General features: G+C 36.7%; 1 long non-coding RNA gene across 2 annotated transcripts in view; it reads right to left on the bottom strand.

Moving 5' to 3' along the window:
* LOC143258249 (uncharacterized) overlaps positions 1-13,822 on the bottom strand; it is a 35,659-nt gene extending 21,837 nt beyond the window's left edge. Inside the window, exons 1-2 of one of the 2 annotated variants that reach the window (XR_013032228.1) lie at positions 13,732-13,822; positions 291-522 (exon numbers count right to left, since the gene is read on the bottom strand). This is a non-coding gene — a long non-coding RNA (uncharacterized LOC143258249). Of the gene's footprint in view, positions 1-290; positions 523-888; positions 1,028-13,731 lie in introns of those variants that run through there. The other variant, XR_013032227.1, reaches the window with a different exon arrangement.
* Positions 13,823-14,101: the final 279 nt, after the last annotated feature.

Genomic DNA, 14,101 nt, shown 5'->3' on the forward strand with positions numbered 1-14,101 from the left:
TTCCGACACAAAGCTACGCGATAGACTATCTGCGTTGTGCCTTTCGCAGGGATGGAACTCTGAATTGAAGAGTTATAAACTCTAAAACTTATCGTTAAGCCATCAGAGGCCTTTACGTATTAAAATCAACTTTCAACCGTAATTTACTTTTAAACTACATGCGAATAATATACATTCAGATTGTATCTTTCGCATAACATGCTGAGAAATATGTTATCTGTTTAATGTCAGATTATAACGTGATACGTTAGCGAAAGACAAATTCTGAAACATGAGAGTTCAAGTCTTACCTTAGATGTCTTGTACTCCAGACCAGCTTGTTTAATGTTTCGAATCAGGAACCATTATCAGTCGTGTTCAGATGACAGGAATAAACAGCTAAGCACAGTACGTGACACGTGCTGACCGTGACTAACGGACTGAAGAGATCCTCTACACGAAGTTCTTATAAAGAGCACGTGCGTTTCAATTTCTCCCTCTGGTGCCCAACAGGACGAACAAGCCACCTATATCCGCTCCTTCCTACGAACAAACCACGTCTCTCGTTTCTTTACCAGTATTTGTGCGAGTTGAATCCATATTGTTACAAAGACGAAACAGTAACCTTAACGCAACAAATATCTTAGTTTCTTATTGCTGTTAAATAACAATCAGTGTATATACACTGCTGAATATCTGTAACGTATAATCAAAACAATACATATACATATGTAAACCAAGCTGTAAATAAATAAATATATACGTATATAAAGTTAATGTGTTATCTATACTTATTGAATACAGACGGACAGATAAACAGAGGTAAATGAAGGTTAACCGAGCTCAATGAACAAAAGTCCTTGGTGGCTCTTATAGCTCGCAACGCTAAAATCGGGTTTCGATACTCACGGTGGGCGGAACACAGATAACTCATGGTGTAGCTTTGCGGTTCGTAATTATGAGCTGATCTCGTTTTTCTCTTATATTTCAAGTCGCATAATGATTTTTAATAGAAATATCAAAATTATTGGTCTTATATTATTTCCAACGTTAAGTCAAAGTAACGAACTCGTGATGGTTCTAATGTGTCAGGCAAAGACCGGAAATAACGTCATTAGCTGTATTATCTCTCCTCCAACAGATTTATGATGTGGTGGTAGACACTCGCTCATTCGTTCGTGCTATGAGTTATCAACATTATTCATTGTTTCTTACCTCTCGTAAAGGGTATATATGTCATGCCTCTCCGTCTCTGCGGATAGTTTAAGATTCATGGTTCGCGGCCCATTGACACATTTACAAGCTGAGAGTGCATCGAGAGTGGCGGTCGAATCCAACTATTTCGTCAGACAGAAAGCATAAAATAATTGACAACGTTTCCTATTGATTATCTGCCATTTCTCTAGAATTTTTTACTCCGTTACCACCTTAGCTGGCTCAGACGACAACCGTATAAGACGAACATGTTCGGCGAAGGAATTTAAACGTACAATCCCTCCGATTGCTGCCCGGCATGGCTAGGTGGATAAGGCACTCGACTAGTAATCTGAGGGTCGCGGGTTCGAATCTCCGTCACACCAAACATGCTCGCCCTTTCAGCTGTGGATGCGTTATAATATGACGGTCAATCCCACTATTCGTTGGTAAAAGAGTGGCACAAGAGTTGGTGGTGAGTGGTGATGACTAGCTGCCTTCCCTCTGGTCTTACACTTCTAAATTAGAGACGGGTAGCACAGACAGCCCTCGTGGAGCTTTGCGCGAAATTAAAAAAAAACAAAAATTCTCAGATTGCTAGTTAAGTACCTTAACCGTCAGGCCGATAAACTGAATTTAGGAAGTGCCAGCTCAGACAGCCCTGGTGTAGCTTTGTGTGATAGTTCTGAAAATAGTTTATACTGCATGCTGGAAAATTTTAGGGATTAAAAATGTTCATCATATAACAAGTGTGTTCATTTTCTAGTAGTTGAACACAACGAAATGAAAGAAAAAATCGTTGCCACTGAAAAGGACATTTAAACGTCGGAATAGTAGTTTACAATCTTACAAAAAAATATTATAAACCTGTCGGTAGATTTCTGAACTTAAGTGAGAGCTATCACTTCCGATAAAAGAAAAGCAGAAAGTCTTGGCTTAACAAATAAAGTACCCACCCGAGTGTTACATACATGTTACCGCTTGCTTTAAAAGATTTCTATAGTGTTGTCTACCCTAATCAACAAAGTTGGCAAAAATTAGCGTTTGCAGGAAGGAACTAAACTTCCGTCCCCCTTTCGTCTCGATATCTGTAGCCGCAACCCTTCCAAGCGGTCCTGTTAGAGAGCTAGAAATTATACGTGTTATCGTTGAGTTACAGCAGAAGAAAAGTAACATGACACACTTAGGAAGAAGAAGCAAGTCTGACCATGAGCTTTTAATGATACGTTGAAAAATATACCACACGCGCACAACACATATATCCATCATATGTATAGGTATGTATGTGCGTGGGCACGTGTCTGTATGCATAAGTAAGCGCGTGTGTAAATATATATATATGTATAGCGTGTAGTCCTATAATTATTCTCTAGTTTCTTTATGCATAAGTAAACGCGTGTGTAAATATATATAGCGTGTAGTCCTGTAATTATTCTGTAATTGTTTTTACATCCGTGTATATAGATGAAACACAATAAATATCTTAAATAACGTTAAAGACCAATATTTGAATACGTAAATTCTATTTGCTGTGGGTTTCTTTGTTTGCTTTAACACTCCTACCAAAAGACGTTTCTAGTCCTGATTTCTCCAAGCCCGTTCCCCTGGCTGTGGTTTCGCTAGATAGTAGATGGGGACAGTGGCAATCTCGTTAATCCATTTATTAATGGATTTAAATGGCAATTTCATTTAAGTACAAAATTATTAGCCTAATATTAATAACCTTTCAAGTTGCTCTGGGGCTTATTAGGCCCCACTTTTCGTAGGAGTGTTAATGCAGAGAAACATAATGAGTTTGGCCCGACATGGCCAGGTGGCTAAGGCACTCGACTCGTAATCTGAGTGCTAGTCTTTTCTAACGAATAGTGGAACTGACTGACACATTATATAACGCCCCTCACAGCTGAGAGGGCTAACGTGTTTGGTGTGACGGGGATTCGAACCTGCGAGTCTAACGCCCTAACCACATGGCCATGTCGGGGCCGAACAATTTTTGAAGGGTAATGTTTTTTATTTTGCTCTTCCGTCCCGGAAAAGTACAAAATAAAAACACGTGACGTGCAATTTTCATGCATCTTAGCCATTGCTATACGAGTCTAAACTTTAATATGAATGTTAAACTATGTTCTAAAATTTGTGTATAATAAATTTCAGTATGTGTGTCACAAAAATCCTTCTAAATCACTGACCGCAATATATTTTAAGTAGTACCAAACGAATCGTCTCGACCTCGAGGCTCTTACAAAGGTAATATTGTTCATCCAACGCCTTGAGAAACCCGAATATATCGCGAAAACATTTAGCATTGATTTACGTTAGAGAGCGTAAATAAGTAGGCCTACTAACTAACGTTCGTGTCTTGGTTATGGAAAAAAGAAATAATTTGCACTATAGCGACAATGATCTTTCGACTGAAAGAGTGTAAAACAATAACTGGTTCACGGGTATTAGAGGAAGAGGGACTGGAAAGAGTAATGCAACTAATCAGATAATAAACAATCGCTTATATAGAAACGTCACCACCCAATATAAGGTAGTGCGTAGCTGAAGACATAGAATGAAGTTATTTGGTTATCGAAGCGTTACTGATGTTGGTAATTAAACAATTTTTTGAGGATATGTTTACCCTCCTTTACTTATTTTTAAGGTTTTGGTTTTGTTTTGCGAATTTTTATGTTTTCCCTTAAATCCAAATACGCCACTTTTTAACCTTTCAACTTCAACTAAATTAAAAAGAAAGTTTCGAAATCCAAGTTTACAAATAAAAAAAAAACCGCTAATATAATGATAATACATTTGTGTTACAGCGTTATATATCTGATATGTTTGTAATACAGTTGGCGGACAGAAATGGTTAACGTACTGCTGTGAAGTGACAGTAAGAATGGTGTTGTATTGAAGGTAAGTGACACTAAGAATGGTGTTGTATTGAAGGTAAGTGAGAGTAAGAATGATGGTGAATTGAAGGTAAGTGACACTAAGAATGGTGTTGTATTGAAGGTAAGTGACAGTAAGAATGATGGTGTATTGAAGGTAAGTGACAGTAAGAATGGTGTTGTATTGAAGGTAAGTGACAGTAAGAATGATGGTGTATTGAAGGTAAGTGACAGTAAGAATGGTGTTGTATTGAAGGTAAGTGACAGTAAGAATGATGGTGTATTGAAGGTAAGTGACAGTAAGAATGGTGTTGTATTGAAGGTAAGTGACACTAAGAATGGTGTTGTATTGAAGGTAAGTGACAGTAGAACGGTGGTGTATTGAAGGTAAGTGACAGTAAGAACGGTGTTGTATAGAAGGTAAGTGACAGTAAGAATGGTGTTGTATTGAAGGTAAGTGACAGTAAGAACGGTGGTGTATTGAAGGTAAGTGACAGTAAGAACGGTGGTGTATTGAAGGTAAGTGACAGTAAGAACGGTGGTGTATTGAAGGTAAGTGACAAGAATGGTGGTGTGCACCACAAAGGAAACCTCTCATGACTTTTTTTTAGTCTGACACATCTAGAGATGTAATACTATTCGTTTTGTACTGATTATTAATTTTCATTATTTACAAATAATAAATAAGAAAAGACAAGGTAGCCCTAATGGTTACTTGGCTCGGTCTATGACCTCGAAGATTCATGGTTGGCTACCTGATATAGATATTTCAGTTTTCTAGTGGTTCAAGTAATATATGCGATGACCGTATAACTTGAAAGGTTTTAAGATAAAAATGAATATAACTGAATTAAATTAAAAATAAAATCACGTAAATGAGTATTAGTATTATGCCTTACTATAATAGACGTGTCATGTATGTCAGTATTTAGGTATTTTGGCCAGGTGGGTTAAGGCGTTCAACTCGTAATCTGAGGATCGCGGGTTCGAATCCTAGTCGTACCAAACATGCTCGCCCTTTCTGCCGTGGGGGCGTTATAATGTTACGGTCAATCCTACTATTCGTTGGTAAAAGAGTAGCCCAAGAGTTGGCGGTGAGTGGTGATGACTAACTGCCTTCCCTCTAGTCCTACACTGCTAAATTTGGGACGGCTGGCGCAGATGACCATCGAGTAGTTTTGCGCAAAATTCAAAACAAACGAACTAACAAACAATTTAGGTATTTAACCAAAACTCCTACGCTATCTGTTGAATGGAACCACAAATAAAGACTCATAACATTTTTCACACTTTGAGTATTCAAGATCCGTACAATTATAAAAATAAGTGTGGTATGTGTAACAACTAATTCTTTATCACGAAACATAGTTTTAACTAAAATTACTCTACAACAAGAACATGACTTTACCAGGACTGCACGTAAAGGTTTGATTATATCTTTATTATGTAATTTTTAATTGCAATACTAAGAAACTGGAGTTATTAAAAACAATCATTTTTTTCAATAAAGGACAGAATTTTAATACATAAAACATTACAGTTCATATTAGTAAAATTTGTAAAATTTTGTAGACTTTTGTGACTAAAGGATACAATCCGAACAATGTTTCAGACAAAAATACTTTTTTATAAAGGTAATATTCCATTTTGTTCTAATTTTTCTCAATGAGATACAAATATTACGCCGTGCGGCTGTGTTTATAATTGTATATACAAGGTAACTTATCAAAAAAACAAACAAACATCGCTAGACGTTTTTATTGGGAGTTCTTCGCTTTTCCTATTAACCAATCTTGACGGTTAAAAATTCTGGATAAATATTTGAAATAATTATGGTATTCCTTGTGAAAAATAACACATCAAAATCTCTGGTCTCACACGTTTCATGTTGTTGTTCACGTCATCGTAATAATGTTTCTTTGTTTTTTGAAGAATAATTTATAAAACACACAAACAACAAAGAATCGCAATATATATGCAAAAAACGGCTCGTTGGGTTGAGAAAATATTTTACATAGAAGAGCGAACAACGTTTCGACCTTCTTCGGTCATCGTCAAATATTTTCTCAACCCAAACGAGCCGTTTTTTGCATATATATTTCTCTACAAGTGGGTTTTCTCGATATCACTGAAAGAAACGCAAGTTCCATGTTTTGAAGTTTTACGTACTAAATCTACCACCAAGAGGGTTCTTTTGCCTGCAGTCCTGTCTCTCTAGTGTAGAAGTTCGTGCTCGTGAGTGTGGTACGAGACAGATTAACTTAATAAGTCGGTCAGTCGCCCTTGGCCAGGCATCGCCAAGCGTGTTAAGGCGTGCGACTCGTAATCTAAGGGTCGCGGGTTCGCTAAACATGCTCGCCCTTTCAGCCGTGGGGGCGTTATAATGTGACGGTCAATCCCACTATTCGTTGGTAAAAGAGTAGCCCAAGAGTTGGCGGTGGGTAGTAATGACTAGCTGCCTTCCCTCTAGTCCTACACTGCTAAATTAGGGACGGCTAGCACAGATAGTCCTCGAGTAGCTTTGTGCGAAACTCAAAAACAAATAAACAGTCATTCTAATTACGCCACCTCACGGTTTAGTTGGTAGTTGTTTTTTTACAGCTTGGCTATTTTAGATATAATGTTCCTTCTTCTTGTCCAGCTTCTCTTCTTCCTTACGACTTGGGCACATCTTAGTGTAATCACAAAATTTGTTTGTTTACCGCGGAGAATCGAACCTCAGATTTAAACGTTCTTAACTTCACTTATGAGCCACCATTAAGTAAATATAGAAACCGAATGCAATAATTAGTAAACTCGTTACTGTAATAAGTATTTCAGATTTCACGATATTATGAATCTGTCTTCAAGCTATCAATAGATGGACCGTGATTCCGAGGGTTCGTGGCTCGCTACAGAAACGTACAATGTATTATGGGGATGTCAGTGCGTTATAAGAATGATTTGGTTAGCAAGCACTAAAAAAGAGTTTATAATTATTGACTTGTTGCGTTTCTTCTAATCTATAAATTTAAATCGTGAGACGTCTACGCGCAGATAGCTCTTGTAGGGTTTTGCGCAAAATGTGAAACGTACACACACACAGAAATAACAATAAAGGTTCGATACTGTTATAATCGGGTGAGTTCGACGTAGTAAGTTTACTGATTGACAACAATAAAATCCGAATTTCAATTCCTTGCGGTGTATATAGTAGATAGCCCAAGCCTCTTGGCTCTAAAAACAACAACAAAGAAACGAATGCTGTGAAACAACCCACCGTAATAATTACAGGAAGGTCTATTTGAAGGATCCTCAGCCAATCAGTTCATTTCTCTTATCTCAGTTCAGTGTGACTCCACTGATTCTTTTTTTAATATTCGTAACGAGAATTTCAGCATTTAGATAATGAACACAGCGACGTAACTCGTCGAACGTAACGTGAGTGTACATAACGAAACAGCCGCTGGAGAAAAAAAAGAACTGTGATAAAATTTAAAACGTGTGTACATTTAGTTACACTTTGTATGTCCAATTTTAGTTAGTGCTTCCAAATAGATTTTTCCCTTAACACAAACAAGTTTTAAAAACATTAGCATATTCAGATCTAAATACGTTTTAGGGTATTATATAGTTATCTAATATAGTGTAACATAGGTGGCCGAACATATTTGAAGTTGAGGATGGTCACCTACAACTGGGGAAACCTTATTTGTTCTGTTTACAGTGACCATATTTTAAATACGACAGAGCGATTTTCCTCATTCAAACAGATACTTCTCCATTGGATAAACATTGGAGGAGAAGGGGGGGAGGTGTCCCCATTGTTCTTTCTCCTTCATCGCGTTTATTATTCCAAGACGGTAGAACCAAAAAGTGTATTTCATTTGTCATGTAAAAAAAAATCGAAATATATGTGGTACGGGTGAATGTTTAAGTGTTCGACTTAAATGGACTAGCTGTCTTCCCTCTAGTCTTACACTGCTAAATTAGGGACGGCTAAGGCACATAGCCCTGGAGTAAACATTGCGCGAAATTCCAAGAAGCAAACAAACAATAACGTTGTGCGTCTGTAAAGTTGCTGTGAGATGTTTAATAAACAATCTGAATAAAAGCTAAAATACCAAAACTGTAATAAAAGGTTTTTTTTTTCTTTTTCTTCACTTCTGTGTTTGAAAGGATGAGTCTAGATCTTTATTTACCATCTGCGATGAACATGGCGACCATGAAGTTGTACAAATACTGTTTGTTTCTATCGGATATTTACACAGAACTACGTTAAGAACTATCTGCACTAGTCCGGGTCTGATTTTGAACTGTCAGATTAGAGTGGGAAGCGCCTAGTCAATAAAACTAATAGCCTATCTGTTCTATGGAATAGAGAGATTTGAGCGACATTCTTAAAAAAAGCACTCACAGCAACAAAGTGCGGAATATGTTTCCCCGGTAACAGAACACGAACCGTGGTCTCTCGAATTCACACTCTGAAAGGTTAACCCGCTTCAAGACCCATTTCACCAAATATTGACTTTTTGTTCTATATTCTTTTCCATTTAAACTAAGATCGTACGAACTTTTAATGTTTTCTCGAATGTAAACTAATCTTATTTCGTTCATTACATCTGGAAGAATTAAAACATTTTTTTCCAAGTGATATTCTATTTATTTTCTTGTATTTATGGCAAAAATATTAAGGCTACGGGCTCACTTGTTAATCTGTGGTCTCTGAAAATGCTCGCCCTTTCAGATGTGTGGGCGTTCTAATACGACGATCAACCCCACGCACTATACTTTGGTCAAGAGTAGACAAAGAGTTGGCGGTTTATGGTGTTCAGAACAGCTTTCCCTGTAGTTTATTGACTTCAAAGTTAAGAAACACTAGTGTAAGACACCCTCGAATAGGTTTACGCGTAATTCAACAATCAAAAGCATACACTGTTATGAGGTATCGTACTAAATTGAAATCAACCCTCCAGCTATGAAATCCGAGTACTGCCACAGAGCGCCCCTTAGTGGCACAGCGAAATGTCTGCGGACTCACACTACTAGAAAGAGGGCATCAAAACCTGTGGTGAGAAAAGCGCAGATAGCTCATTGTATAGCTATGTGCTTAATTCTAAAACAAACAAGAAAGTCACAGGACCATTCTAACTCTCAAGCATGTAATGGAGACAGATTTAATCAATATATGATCACCGAAGACAGACTTGAAATGTGACAAAAATGTATCAAAAAATGTTAGTTTTTAATACAATCAGAAACAAACAAAGAAAAGAAATTATATCTTCTATATCTTATATCTTCTCCTTAATCGATCATTGAAAATATGAGAAATAAAAAAAATCAATGAATGTTTGCAACTAGATAATTAAAGAAAAGAAAAGGTCAAAGGTTTCACTTACTTGTGGTTCAGCGGTAAATTCTAAGGCGTATAACGTTAATATCCTGAGTTTAATAGCCGCTGTGGGTATAGCCCAGAGAGCCCATTATGTCATTTTACACTTAAAGTCAAATACAAATACAAAATCTTTGTTCCTCACCTGCTGACTCTACACCTATAACAATAAAAAGTCTTTGTTCCTCACCTGTTAACTCTAGACTTGTAACAATACAAAGTCTTTGTTCCTCACCTGCTAACTCTACACCTATAACAATACAAAGTCTTTGTTCCTCACCTGCTAACTCTACACTTGTAACAATACAAAGTCTTTGTTCCTCACCTGCTAACTCTACACCTATAACAATACAAAGTCTTTGTTCCTCACCTGCTAACTCTACACTTGTAACAATACAAAGTTTTTGTTCCTCACCTGCTAACTCTACATTTGTAACAATACAAAGTCTTTGTTCCTCACCTGCTAACTCTACACCCATAACAATATAAAGTCTTTGTTCCTCACCTTCTAACTCTGCATCTGTACCAAACTAACAATACAAATTCTTTGTTCCTCACCTGTTATTGTAGTTTTTTTCTATTGTATTTACTTGGTTTTTAGAATTAGGTTTTCCTTCTGGTTCTTTCTCCTGATGTTATTATTACTGGTTTATTAATATTTATGATAAATCGTTTATTAATATTGGTGCAAAAGTCCTGGCCAGATGTTTGTTTACTAACTGTTTTGAATATATTTCAAAGTGTTGTTTTCATGAATATGTTAATCTGAGGGTTGCGGTTTCAAGTCACAGCACGCATGTTCGACCTTTTAACTGTGGGATCGTTATAATGTCAATCCAATTATACATTGGTAAAACAGTAACCCTAGGATTGGCTGTGGATGGTGATTACTAGTTGCCTTCCCTCTAGTCTTACACTAGTTTGGTTTGTTTCAGATACATATATAGTTGACATATCTTTACGTTTTATGTGTATTGTAATATATGCGATAGGCTTCCCCATTGGGACAGCGGTTCGTCTGCCGACTCACACCGTTATAAGCCGGGTTTCGATACTCGCGGTATGCAGAGAAGAGATAGCTCATTGTGTAGCTTTGTGCTTAATAACAAAAACAAACAAAATATGATAATATTTCATCTTTCAGACGTACATGTTCCATATACGAAAGATTAAGCAGTCTTGTGACATCTTGTTCTTCTTGTTGTTACGTTTTAAATTTCTAGATGAAAGATGAGTTAGTGAAGGAAGAAAAAATGTTATTGATATAAACCACAAATGTCCTCCTTTTGTTTCTGTTACTCAAAGCTTGTCCAGCATGGCTTGTTCGCTAAGGAGCGCTCGAGTCATCATCTGAGTGTTTTCTTATAGCAAAGCCACATCGGGCTATCTGCTAAGTTCATCGAGTGGAATCGAACCCCTGATTTTAGCGTTGTAAATCCATATACTTACCGCTGTACCAGTGGGAGATCTGAGGGTCGTAGTTTCGAATCCCCGTCGCACCAAACATGCTCGCCCTTTCAGCTGTGAGTGCGTTAGAATGTTACAGTTAGTCCCACTTGTCGTTGGTTAAAAGTGGAGCCCAAGAGTTGACGGGTGGGTGGTGATGACTGGCTGCCTTCTCTGTAGTCTTACTCTGCTAATTTAAGGACGGCTAGCGCAGATAGCCCTTGTGAAGTTTTGCGATAAATAAGAAAACAAAACAAAAAACTTTAAAAGCTAATTTTATTTTCAAAAATTGATACTTAAACATGTCAGACAGATTTGTACTGAGTAGTGTTTTACATTAAACATGCTTGGATATCCAAATACTTTGATAATATGTTTAATGCTACTTTAGGCTAATTTTGATTTTAAATTTAGACATTTGTATTGTTGTTTGGCGAGGAAGATATGAAAGTACGAGATGAAGATTTGATGTCTAGAATCCTCTACAAAGATTTGTAGTACTTGGACATTCGTCATAAAGCATCTATTGCGTATTTTGAACCTGAGAAATTCTTTCTCGGAAACGTAAAAATAACATAAGATACAAAATGTTTATCGTATCTTTGGAAATTGAGTGGACATTTGAACGTAATAGTTTTCGTGTTTTGAACAAAACAGTAACAAAATTCTAAACAAATGACACACGGAAACGAGAGTAGGATTGGACCATTGCGATCGACATGCAAGTTTTTGAACTTGAAATTTATGCGAAGCTCTCTTAAATTGACCCAAGATGCTTGCGAAAACAACGCTTATTTCAATTGGATAAACAAATCAATATTCTAAGGTTGGTCCAGTAAGACGACAAGAAATCCAACTGCGAAACAACTCGCGCGAGTCTGATGATAGCCAATGTCACTCATCCTTTGAAATACCGAACTCAATTGACCATGTTATCTAAACACGTACTTCCCCGGGCATCCATACGAGCAGGACAATGAATGAAGAATATCCGGAGGTCTAGTGGACGAAACAGACCTTTTCTTGACCGTTCGAAGCAGAAACATAGGAAACAAGACAATAACATGGGGAGATTATGTTTAAGTCGGATTCTGCCCACCAGGTTTTCCGAACCTCACTCTTTTATATGATAAGCTTATAACTACACGAAACTCTCTGAAATACGAGATTCCTTTCGTCTAGCGTTAAATTATTTGGCCGTAGACAATTCTAATAGCCGAAAGAATGACCAGAAACGACTCGGCCTTCTCTTTAACGGCTGGAACTTAAATATCAAGGAGCACCGAGTTATTAGGGATGACTTCTTCAAACACCCTGAACGAAAATTATGTTCTCTTTATTAGAACCCGAAATTCGCGTATTACAATCGTGATAATTAATAATAATACGTATCGGGGTAACTGCAGCAGTTTTTCTCTGGGTTTAGTTGTTACCATTTGATATCTCCGAATGTGAATACCAAAGACAGTAATCGAACTATTTTATCTATGTGGATGAATACATTTTCGATTTATGACTCCTCCTCTTTCGATAAATGAAGAGTGACGTGACAAAATAAAATAAGGTATTATTAGTATAATTACAAAACCACGTTTCATAACTGAATTGTTGGCTGGAAGAATAGAGGGAAGACAATTACATTCGATTCCAACCCATGGACTACTCTAATCGAATAGCAGAATTTTGATCGTTACACTTATAACGCACTCGTGGCACCGAAGTACAGAGTAAAAAATGTTTGTGGCAACGGAACGTAAGCCATGGACACTTGGCTTCGCAGAAAAGCATAAATAACTTTCTTTTATTTTAAACTGATCCGTGACGTTTTAAAATTACTTTCTAATATTTTTGTTATCATTATTTACAAATCTATCATTCTTTCCGAAACTGGATTATCTTTAAGTAAACGTAGTGTCATGTTTCCGAAAGGTCTGTGACTCACGTGATGACGATTACAACGATTACATTTCGAAAATTCCACGATTAATAATTTTCACTTCAACATTACATATTTATTGTCCTTACACCAAGTTAACTTCTTTTTAAAAGTTTTTATTACCCTAACGTTGTGTTTTTTAATTAATTATAGTTGAATCACGAATAATTTATTTTTAAAATTTTAAATCTGGAATAAACAGGTTTCGGTTAAAGACAACTTAACTGATAGCTTAATGCTACAATAAGCAAGAAAACAAACAAACAAAAAATATAGGCCTGTCATGGTTTGTTTATTGTCAGTGTTCCTAGGGCTATACTATACATTCATCTTATTATACCCTGTTGATTCTGATGTTAGGCACAATGATTCATAGTTTGGTTTGTTTGTTATTAAGCTCAAATAATGGTTTCTAGTGGTATAAGTCCGTATACATACCATTGTATCACGGGGGGGGGCAATTGTTTGGTGACCTCTAAGCAAACAGCTTCTGTGTTTACACATTTTTGTTTTAGTTCAGAGCCACAAGCTACGCGAGGTCTGTCCACAGCGTGACTCAAACCCCAGATGTTAGTGTTGGAAATCCTTAAACGTACTGCTGAATCACTGGTAAACTTAAATAACAATAACATATATGAAGTATATAGACAATACAGGTGGCACTAATAATAATCCTATAACCAAGAGCTGTCGAAAGGTGGCGCTTTTTTCTTCAGACTGTCACCAGTTACTAATTTTTCTTCTTTTAAACTTTAATCATAAAGTTCCGTAACTAGTCATCAGTACGAAATGTTTTACGTTGAATTATAGGTACCGCTTATCACCACCTAAACTTCATTTTAAACTGAAACACATCTGTGTGTAAAAATAGCGCTCTCTCATAGCTGCATATCATGAGAAGTTCAATAAGATAAAGTTATAATTACCTGAATGACACACATCTGCATGCTGCCCTGTCTTTAGTAACTGAAACCTAATAAACTCGTGCATTGAATATTACACTTTAAAATTTAATTGAGAAAATAGTTATATTCTATAAGCCGAAAAGTCGCAAAACTTTAATATTTATCTGTGGGTGTTTCCGTATATACATATGCACGTGACTGTTTTCTAATTTACTAAGAACAACGCGTGCGGCGTCCTCTGTATTTTGTAAATTTAATGACGACAAAGTTTCAAAATTATAACTTTTATTTTCTTCGTAGACACAGAAAGGAACCCCCCCCCAAGTTTGTTTAATTAAGTTGGAATGAAATTCGATGCTTTGAATATGTTATGCAGCAAACAAGCTCAACC

The sequence above is a fragment of the Tachypleus tridentatus genome, chromosome 7 (assembly GCF_004210375.1).
Source record: "Tachypleus tridentatus isolate NWPU-2018 chromosome 7, ASM421037v1, whole genome shotgun sequence".
In the NCBI taxonomy this organism is placed as follows: Eukaryota; Metazoa; Arthropoda; class Merostomata; order Xiphosura; family Limulidae; genus Tachypleus; species Tachypleus tridentatus.